The sequence below is a fragment of the Nannospalax galili genome, unplaced genomic scaffold, assembly GCF_000622305.1.
Source record: "Nannospalax galili isolate Female #2095 unplaced genomic scaffold, S.galili_v1.0 scaffold1910, whole genome shotgun sequence".
Taxonomy (NCBI): domain Eukaryota; kingdom Metazoa; phylum Chordata; class Mammalia; order Rodentia; family Spalacidae; genus Nannospalax; species Nannospalax galili.
The window spans coordinates 31,615-43,309 of record NW_008328083.1 but is presented as its reverse complement, the minus strand read 5'-3'; the positions used below and the strand labels follow the sequence as shown (position 1 = coordinate 43,309).

Genomic DNA, 11,695 nt, shown 5'->3' with positions numbered 1-11,695 from the left:
TATTTAAATCGTGAAGTGCAGTGTTAGTCATTTTTGTTTTGTCTCCTGCCTATATACGTCTGGCATGCCTACTCCACAACTAGACTTACTAAATGTAAAATAATCTCAGAGGCACAAGCAAAATCCATGAAACAGAAACTTCTATTTGTTTATAAACAAATTGCATGAAGGTATTTAATTTACACACATTGTCTATTCAAGCTCAATCTCACAGAAGCAAGTGGAGTGAACTCTAGGAAGATACTTCATAATCTACAACAAGGAATAGAAATACTTTGAAATCTTGATTTAAAGAAAGAAGATTAACAAAATCACTTGTCATCAAGTAACTAACATAGGCAGTTTTGTTCATCAGATAATCTGCAATAGTTGCAACCGAAACAATTCGGGAATGGCAGATACCCTGACTACAGCAGAAGGCGTCCTCCTTTTTCTGGCAACCAGTTAAGTCAGTACTGGGCATTCTAGGTGTTAGATTTATTGAACTTGTGAACTGCATTGATGGTGTCAGAAATAAGAAATTCTCTAATTCTCTAAGATTACCTCTATTCCCACTGGCCTGGCTGTTTCTGGCGCTGGTCTCATATGGATATTAATATGTGCTGTATATATAGATATTCTTTCCATATATGTTTGTCACTGGTAATGTAATTGAGCACTTGGCTTACGTGCAGATGATTGTGAATCATCTATGCATCTGCTTTGCTACTAGCCTCAATATCTTCTATTTTCTGAAGATAGCAATTTTTTCCCATTTTATATTTCTCTGGTTGAAAAGACAAATTAATACAATTCTCATCTTTCTACTAGGATGCTTAATTATCTCATGGTTAAATTCTTTTCCACTAGTGAAGATGAATAAAGAGAATAAAATGCAATATAGAAACACATCCTGGCAGATTCACATGAAGAAAAATGAGTTAATTATTAAATATGTTTTGGTCAATATGGAAACCATTTTTCTCTTCATGGGAACATGATTACATGTTTCCTATTAATCATTTCACTCTGGAGACACAAGAGGCAGATGCATGAACTAACTTGAACAAATTTGCAAATTATACTCTTCCATATGACCTTGTATTAGGGTTGAGATTACAATTCGTGGATTTTGAGAGACAAAATCTTTCAGACTATTAAATAACCAGAAAAAATGTAATGAGAACTTCATTAAAATGCCTGACAGTCCAAATGTGGTGAAAAAGACAAAGGGAAAATATTGAAGGCTGGTGAATTTATTGGAACAGATTTAAGGTACAGGGAAAAGCCACGTAAATAAATACTGAAACTGACAGAAACACATGGGTGATAAGAAAGTTGCTCCCCATTTTGAAAAGGTTGAAAATTGTCTATGGTGGTTTCATCTTGATAATTTATTTTTCAGGAGTACAAAGGATATAAAGATATGGAAACATTAATTACAGAATTTTGAGCTTCATACACATCTATGAGTGGCAAAACATCATGCTAGATACAATATATTTTTGTCTTGAGTTTGGGGTTTGTTTTCTGGTTAACATTAACAATATGACAATTTGGTAGGTTCCTAAATGTACATAGAGGAATAAGCTTTTCACCTTCTATGCTAACAAGATTGATTCCAGGACCAATGGTTAAGATGTTCAGGATGTTCAAGTATCTTGGGTAAAATGAAAGTTCTGTATAGATAATGAATGTATGCCTTTTACATACTAACATTTCTAGATTTCTTTTAATACCAATAAAATGAAAATAGATTTTATGTTACATTGTTTAGGAAATAAGCAAAAGAAAATGTCTAAGTTTCAACACAAAAGTATATTATTAATATTTTGACTGATTTGGTTAAACAAAAAAAATGGAACCAAAAGACACAGGACTTATTTGTTTTTAATACAATTATATTTAAACAGAAGCAGAAAAACCAATGACAGAAATAAAGTAATAATCCCTCTCAAATTATACTGCAGAGGTATAATAAGAAAAACAATAAGGTACTGGTACAAATACAAAAATGTGGACCAGTGGAATTAAGCACAGGACATAGAAAAGGATTCATGCAAAAAGTGCCACCCACTTATTGACAAAAGTGCCAAAAATCATGCTATAGAAAACATAGTGTCTTAACAAATCATTCTGAGAATACTGGATTTGCACATAGAAGAAATGAAAATAGATCACCATCTCCTATCCTGAGCAGAAATCAATTCAAACAGATTACATACCTTAATGTTTAAACAGGTGTGGTATGTCTTTAATCCCAGCACTTCAGGGGCAGAAGCAGAGGCAGGCAGGTCTCTGTGAGAGCCAAGCCAACCTGATCTACATAGTTGAGTTTCAGCACATTTGGAGGTACAGGGAGACCCTGGCTCAAAAGTATTAAAAAAAAAAAAATTAAATACCGTAATGTTAGAACAGAAACTGTGAAACTTCAAAGACAAAATATGAGGAAAATATATCAAGATGCACATGCAAAGGACATTCTAAAAGAGTTCTAAGACCTTGGGAAACAAATCTCTCACTTTGATGTGCTTGATTAAATGAAATAAAAATGTATTTCACAGCAGAGGAAAGAACAAGCTGAGAAAAATGCCTACAGAATGGGAAAAATATTTACCACCTGCACATCAGACAGTAGAACAGTGCCCAGAATATAAAAGATCTCAAAAAGTTAAACACAAAATGAAAAGTATATGATTAATAAATGAGAACATGACATTCATGAAGGGAAAAACTACAAATGATTAATAAATACTTGAAGTGGTCGCCATCCTTAGTCATCATTGAAATGCAAATTCCAAGTACAGGAGAAATCCCTGTGATATCAAAATAGGTAACTTGGAAAAAAGAAAAACAAATACTGGTGAAGATGTGGACAGCAAGGACTGTTTCACAGTGATTTGGGGATGATAAACTGGAGAGGGATCTATGAAAATCCACATTAAGGTTCCACAAAATCTAGGAATGGGATGCATGTATAAGCTGGGTCCATGAAGTGAATAGCGCAGTAAGAGGATATGCAAGTGTCTATGCACTATGCTGAAGGACCCATTCACACACATCACCAGAAGAGGTTCAGCTCACCAGATGGAAGTTACATTACTTGACAGCTTCAACAATCTAACAACGTACAGATCCCCAAGAGCTTACAGCACACTGCTTATTTTTTGAGCTCCCCAGGATTTTTGTTTCAGCCTCTTGGAGACAAGGTCCCTCTGTAGACTGCCACACCAAAAACAATCAACTGTTCTCTGCCTTCCTTAAAACCCATGAGTCCTGAGTCCTGCTGACTTTCGTATAATGAGAGAAAAATTACCAAATGTTCACACATTCCCCATTCAGAATACATCAAATGTATCTATTTTACCTAAGCAAAATTCATTCACCTGGTGGCCCAACAGTTTTTATATTTATATAATCTGTTTTCAGTATGCATGCTAGTCCTTTTGAATAAGTGTGGGGACTATCCAAAGAACTCTCCTAGACAGTGGCTTTTGATACAGATTATTAAAAAAATTGTTGGGCCACCAGGTAAATAAATTTTGTTTAGGAAAAATAGATACATTTGACATTTCTTAACAAGGAATGTGTGAACATTTGGCAATATTTCCTTGGATAGTTTCCACACCTGTTCAAAAGGACTAGCATGTATACTGATGTGCATAGCATTGGACTGAGTGGTCCACACTGGAAGAATTGACATCTTAGCATCTTAGTCACTGCCCTCCCTTCACATCAGCATCCAAATTTTCTTCCTAAAAAAAATCTGAGCAATTTGGCAAGGCCTATGTGACAAGAGTTCTGTTTTCACTTGGTAGTTTACACCTTCCATGAAAACAATAATTGGTTAACCTTATAAACAATAGAAAAAAAGAATACTAGCAATCCTGGTATCAAATGAAGAACTGTTGCAAACACAATATATTCTTACAAATATTGAAATGAACAATGAAGTAACATTGAGAAACAGAACAGATCTTGTTTGGTGGCTGACATCTGGGATTCTATCACTTGGAAGCTGAGGGTGGATTACAGCAGTTTGAGGTAAAGTTATGCAAATTCTGAGGCCATGTCAGAAACAAGCAAAGAAGCAAAAGGATGAGATAAGCACTGACATGGAAGATAAACCAAAGATGTCTTGGGAAATGCAAAGGCAGATATATGATGGTAAGCACAGGATGATGGTAGAGAACAGGGAACATCAGTACACAGGACAGGGAAGAGCAGGGAGAGACGTGTACCAGGAAATGGCAGAGACATTCCAAATTCATTGTGTTGAAGGTCAATCAGGGATCACTGCATAAATGATTCACATGTGTCACAACATTAAACAAAACATGGAACTTTGGAAGTGCTACCGGAGTACTTTGTGATATCTTTTCTTAGGCTGTTGTCCATGGCAGTAATTTAGAATAAATTCTAGAAGAAATAAAGCTAATCTTATTCTTTGTTAATTTTTAAAGCAGAATGTACTCAGAGAAGCATGACCTCCTGGGTTCACGTAGCAACCGCATGCTCTAAATGTTCTGGTTCTACTACATGAGCTTTCTGAATCCATTATTCCTTTACTAAAATATAGGTACAGAAAGAATAACAGAACAGTTAGGTTTCTACTAGGTTGTTTCTCTACTGAAAATCAGATATAGGGAATTAAGTACACACTTTTCCCGAGCAGGCAGCCAGTCTTAATTGTCTTATTTTCTATGATCCCTGCTGGGGGTGCTAACTCATTACGGACTTGAGCAAAACCTTCAACTAATGTATTACATAGTGACACAGTCAGCATGAATGATAGATTTCTCTACATGATAGCAGGGATACTGAACATTTTTAGTCCAAATGATGCAAAGAATGCTGATGCAAATATGGACATGTGTGCAGAAGCCAATATAGATAGGCTGACTATACCTCAGTACATGAACTTATACTGAGGGATTTCTGGGGACACTAATGACACAATAGGCCTTAAAACAAATCTCAGAATGTATGAATTCCAGTGGGGGACCTATGAGAGGGTATTAGTGGGGAAGGGGATATAAAGATGATCAAGATTAATTGAGATGTTCTGTATGAAATACACAAGAATTCAATATTTTCTTTTAAATCAAGGAAATCAGAGTGATGGTTACATGGAATAAACTAAAACTTAATATTTGGCTAATGACTTTGAAACTTATTTCAACAATGTTGAACAAATTACATGCTGTAGCATTTAAAAGTGACTCATTGATAACCTCCTCTGGCTTGAACTAAGACCTAAAGCAAAGTCAGGGATGCAGGGAATTCTAGTATGGGGTGTGAGGTCACCCAGTAGGAGCAAAAAGCTGCTTTTGTTCTGTTCATCTTTATAAAGATACAGATCTGCTTCTCTCAGCACAGATTTGGGAGCAACGCCAGAGCCTCCTCCAAGATGCTGGTGGTCCTGCTTACAGCAGCCCTCCTGGCCCTGAGCTCAGCATGGAGCTCAAATGAAGGTATGGAATGGGGTGGGGGAGATGACACAGTGACTTCTGGACTTAGCGAACACAGTGAGCCATCTTTCTGGCCTTAATGTCTCTTTCTTTAATTACTCCAGTTCAATATCCAGTTTGCTAGTATTTACAACTAATTCCATCAATGATAAACCTGTTGATATATAACACAAGGCAATGAATTCAGGAAGAAAAAGCATAAGAATATAAACATATGACATTGAAATACCCCCAAAATTTAATGAATATTCGAAATTATGTCTGACAGATTCTAAGGAGAGACAAAAATGTCCTTTGAACAGGGGGAACTTAAAACCAACACGGACTACTTTTTCAGCCGTACTACCCAAGGTTAAGATTTCATTTAGGAGACATGTGAATCGGGGTTAAAAATCATTATAGCTAACATTCCTCTTCTCTGTGCTTACTTCTTAGATGCCATCTATGATGACTCTTCAGTGTAGTTACTAGGCAAGGACAAATTCATCCAGTGTGAACCTGCTCTGTTTCCTTTATACCTCGAATTATTCAGTTCTGTGATATCTCTTTAATATTTTAGATTTTAAGGAATCAATGAGAGGCAATTTCCCTAGAGATATAGAGAAATCTTCCCTGACATTGATTCTAGGGTCTTGAGCAGAACACCCACCTAGGTTTGCAGGAGTCAGGCTTTGGTGAAAGCTGGAGAAATTAGACTCTTTCCAAGATTGAAGCACCTCCTGGAAACATGAGCACACTGGAAGAGCCCTGATTCAGACTCCTAGAGGGCAGCATAAGTTGCTCAAAGAATTCCTTCTTCCTATTCAGTATTTGTTGACTCACATGACTTTCTGTGAAACACACAGAAGTTTGAGTTTGTACCTCCCCTCTTTGTGAGTTCTGTATTAATGGCTGATGAACATTTACAACAATATTTCCATAACCTGAATGGAACATCTTGTGTTTTTTTTTTATTATTTCTAATATTCCTTTCTTTTTCTCTAAATGGTTCTAAGACTCTTAACACATTGGTATTTTGTCAGTATAGAGCTTTGTTATCAGGGCTTTGATTCAAGCCAATTTTGAAGAAGTGCCAGTACAATTACATTCCCTTATCTCCACTTATGTCATAGGAAATGTCTTCTGAATTTTAATCTGCATAAAACTTTTTGTGGAACAAATTTAAGGACGACTACTTGTCCATGAGTTGGTACATATGAAAAACCATATGATATACATAAACCTGAAGAACTTACTTCATGAAAAATCCAGGGGGCAGAAAATTTGGGCTTCTTTTGTGATATCTACCCAAACAGGAGGAAAGAAACCAAACCAGAGGCTTAGTCAAAAGCCTCCATGACCCCCTCCTGGAACACGTCCCTCAACACCTCCTCATTCTCTTCCTGCTGAAGGTGATGATGAGAACAATGGTGAAGAGTGTAATTTAGAGGAGGAACCAGCACAGCAAAAAGGCAGTGAGAAGGCTCCCAAGCCTGGAAACCAACAGGGTCCAACCCAACAGGGTGGCCAGCAGGACCCTCCCCTTCCTGGGAACCAGCAAGGCCCACAACAGCAGGGAGGCCAGCAGGGCCCTCCCCATCCTGGGAACCAGCAAGGCCCACCCCAACAAGAAGACCCCGAACAACCAAGTTACCTATGAACATTTTCTCCATATCCAACAGATTCCACAGCAGTGCAAAGGTCTCCATATTCCTCCCCCCATTTCATCCCAGAGATGCCCCAAGAATAAAACCATATTTCTTAGGGCAGTGATCATTAATGAATCTGAAACCTGAATTGACTCTGTATTCTTGAATTCCAGGAGTGATTGTAGTTTAAATTCACCCATTATCAAATGCCTTAACTCTAACATTATTGAAATCCAAGATACTGTAAGAAAAGTTCTCAGAGTATGCTCAAATTAAGTCACAACTTTCTTCTCCCTAACATTATTTGTTTGCTTTTCAGAATGTTAATGCGAAGATACTAGTCATTGCCGTGGAACACGTTTCATGACTGTACCATCACCATTCTATAACAAATAATTAGCTATAATTATTCACCATTCAATAATAAATAATTATCTATAATAAAATAATTAGCGTGCATTTAGAATGTAATGTTTCTTTTTCTATGTCTGAGTGAGGCTGAAATTTGGGTGCTATGGGCACATAAAGAAATCAAAGACCCCTTTATAGAGCGGTTTGGCAAGGTGTTTTCCCCCTTGAACTATCACCAGCTCTCCTGTGAGAAACCCCATTGTTCCCAGTATTTACTCAGGTACTCTGTACAGCTGTGCTGGGCATGAACAGATAGTAGGATACCCAGATACTTATGGTAATAAGGGAGGCTGTACTGAGATAGGGTTTTCTAGATCAAACTATATAAAGAGTGATGTTTTTGTACCTCATGTTCAATTGACCTGCATTCCAAGCAAAACTTACCTAGGTATGCATGGAGAAAATGCTTTGCTTCTTGCAGACAGCACTCACTTGCTCACTTGTCAGCTCACTTGAAGCAGCTGTCTTTCTGGAGCTAGTATTCATCTGATGGCTACAGTTCTCCCCAGCTCCCACTTACACTTTGATTTGGCCAGTCAGGCAAATGGAGCAGGGCAGGTGCTCCTGGTTTGTGTAAGAAAGCAAGCTGAGGAGCTTGGGAGAGAGCTCAGTAGTTCAGAGCACTGGCTGCTCTGGGAAAGGACCCAGGTTTGATTCCCAGCACCCACATGGTGGCTAACAACTGACTGTCACTCCGTTTTCAGAGACTCTGAAGTCTTCTGACCTCCACGGACATTGCACAATATACGTGCATTTACGCACATGGAGGCAATACACTCATACACATAAAAGAAAAAATAATTTAAAAATAATAACAAAATATTTTGAAAAATAAAGCAGGATTTGCAGAGGTCAATGAAACAAGTCAGTAAGCACCACCCTCCGTGGTCTCTCTTTTGTTTCTCTCTCCAATTTCTTGTTATGAGTTTCCATCTGACTTCCCTCAAAAATGATCTGTGCCTTCAAACTGTAAGATAAAATAAACCCTTTAAAGATGGTCTCATCAACTTAGTGAATCCAATGTAGACTCTCACTCATTCACATGCCTAGGGGTTTGTTTCTAGGCAAGTCTAGATCCTGTCAACTTGGGAGTCTCTTGGACCCCTCTGACCAACCACTCCACGGGGGGTATTTTCTGTCTGGCACTGTATTCCTTGTCATACAGCCCCTAGCTATACATATGTACTAATGTTCAGACATTATATGTGTATTTCTCAATGAGTTTTGGGGGCAACACATTTCCCTCTGGCTTCCCCAGCCCCCAAAGATCCATCCACTCAATCTTTACTCTCTTCCCATCATCCAGCCTTGCTCAACCCTCCCCAATCCAAGCATCCCCATTATCCTTGTCCAGTAACATCTTCCTTCTGCCATCCCTTGCTGCTGTGTTCCTTCTTCCCCTATAGTGGCCCCATGTATGTCCTTCCCTCCTCTGCTCCCAGTGAAACACTCTTCCCCACCTCACCCTGATAACATCTGTTCCCTTCTACCCCCCCTTTCTGATTCTTTCTTTCCCTTTACCTCTGTGTTTCCTTTCCATTTTCCTGTCTCCTGGTGTTACATCAGGATATATACTCACAACTAAGGGATTGGTGATACAATGTACAAATTAGAGAGCACGTACATTGTTGGCTTTTTTGTATTTGTGTTATTTTGTTAGTAAAAAAGTCTCTAGTTTCATCCATTTACCTGCAAATTTCATAATATCATCTTCCCATACTGCTGAGTTGAACTCCATTGTGTAAATGGACCACATTTTCATTAGCCTATTTTTAATTGTGTTTTATTTCCTATCAGCATTCATGGACTTAGTGTCTGGATAGGTTCATTTGTCCACCTCACACACCTAAAGAGAAAAGCCATCTGAGGAATTTCCTCCATCATACTGGCCTGTGGGCATGTCTGTGAGGCAAATTTCTTGCTTGTTGTTTGACATTGGAGGGCTCAGTCCACTGTGGGAGATGCCACATCTGGGGAGGTGGTTCCGGGTTGTATAAGAAAGCAGGCTGAGGGGCTTGGGAGATAGCTCAGTACTTAAGAGCACTGGCTGCTCTGGGAAAGAACCCAGGTTTGATTCCCAGCACCCACATGGTGGCTAACAACTGTCAGTAACTCCATTTCTAGAGATTCTGAAGTCTTACCTCCATGGACGCTGCACAACATGAGTGTGTTTACACACATGGAGGCAATACACTCATACACATAAAAGAAAAAGTAATTAAAAAAAATAACAAATAAAATATTTGAAAAATATTAGCAGTGGCCAATGTAGCAAGTCAGTAAGTACCATCATCCATGGTCTCTCTTTTGTTTCTTTCTCCAATTTCCTGTCTTGAGTGTCCACCTGACTTCCCTCAAAAATGATCTGTGCCTTTGAACTGTAAGATAAAATAAACCCTTTAAAGTTGATTCCACCGACTTAGTGAATCCAATGTAGACTAACTACTTCACATGCCTGGAGGTGTGTTTGTAGTCTATTCTAGATCCTGTCAGTTTAATAATCAATATTCCTTATCGTAAGTCAAATACACAGAAGAGGAAGTAAGAAAATATCAATCATAAGAACAAACAAAAAACAAACTTACATGAAAGAAGATCAGACCACAGGAGAGCTAGGAAGAAAGATTATATCAAACAAGCTAAGCCAGAAAACCCATGATAACTATAGAGGAGAGGGAATAAAACAAGACAAGTCAACCAGAAAAACAATCAGCCAATTACAGAAACTGGTGTATGTCCCTCAATAATAACAAATGTAAATGGCTTCAGTGTTTCAATAAAATCACAGACTAGCTGAATGGATCAAAAAGCAGAATCCAATTCCACTCTCTGTCAGCAACAAGGAATACTACACTAGAAACAAACAAACAAAAACAAAAATGGAGATTGACAGTCAAAGGATAGAAGTTAATTTATCAGGTAAATGAAATTCAAAACAAACAGAAAAGCTATGGTAGTTCTTCTTATATCTGATAAAGTAGACTTGAAACTAAAAATAGAATAGAATTTTTTCATGCCTGATATTTTCTCTTTACTCATTGATAACAGTGCATAGCAGAAGTTCTTTGCCCCAAATCAAATACTTTGTAAAAGATTAACAAAAAACCCCAAAATGCACATAGTGATTTGTTTGACCTTGGGGAATGAGGCTTCATGAGTGTGGAAATAAAATATAGTGATATTAAAGGGAAGAGGGTATAATGGAAAAGAAAGGTTTAAATCGGGAGGGGAATGAGAGGATGAGGTAGAGGAAGGAGTATGGGAAGGGATAATTAACACTAAATGCATTTTTAAAATGTTGTATGGAAACATACTACTATAGAAGTTTCTAAAATATACACATATGTATATAAAATAAACTTCAATGGAGCTGTCCTCTAATAGTGGGACCAAGCTCCTACCAGAGATCACAGACTAGCAAATAAAAGTCCTTGTGCCAGGAGTGGACTTTCTCTTTTGAAGAAGTTGACCAAGGGTGTCCTATTGGCCTCCAAACAACCCCAGCTGTTTACATTGCTCTTGGTTACACACAAGAACTGACATTAAGACATTATTGCTGAAAACACTACATATGTGAGTGAGTCATAGACAAACACCAAAATCAGCTGGCACTGACCTTGAAGTTTCATCTCTACAGCCTAGCTTTCACAGTGTTGGACAGTGCTATGCATGTTAAAGGAAAATAAAAGTAGTCATCTACCTTACTCAGCTGTGAACCATGGGAGAAACAGGAATGACTATCCTGGTAAGACATGCCTACTGGTTCAATAGTGGTACAAATAGTAATAGAGTAAACAATCACTTTCTGTCTGGATTTAAGACCTGCTCTCCAAGATGAAGCTCATAACTATCACTGTTATCAGGACCAAGAAACTGTTGCCAGCAAGTTATAGGTTGTAAAGGAAAGCCTATTACTATCATCCTACTAAGTGGACACAGTATTAAATCAACTCCTAATGGTTTATTGCCATTCTCATAGATTTGTATATCTCTCAACTCTCAGAAGAAAAGCTTCTCTGTGAAGCAGATAGTGATTAACACTGAGACCCACAACTGGCCAACTGGCAGAAAATAAGAAACTACTTTGTGCATGGTCCACCTATATCACATCCTGCCTGGTGTGGTGGCGCACACCTTTAATCCCAGCACTTGGGAGGCAGAGGCAGGCTGATCTCTGTGAGTTCAAGGCCAGCCTGGTCTGCATAG

General features: G+C 38.1%; 1 pseudogene; it reads left to right on the top strand.

The window, feature by feature from the left end:
* Positions 1–391: 391 nt before the first annotated feature.
* On the top strand, positions 392–1,045 carry LOC103743241 (annotated as a pseudogene).
* The last annotated feature ends 10,650 nt before the right edge of the window (positions 1,046–11,695 follow it).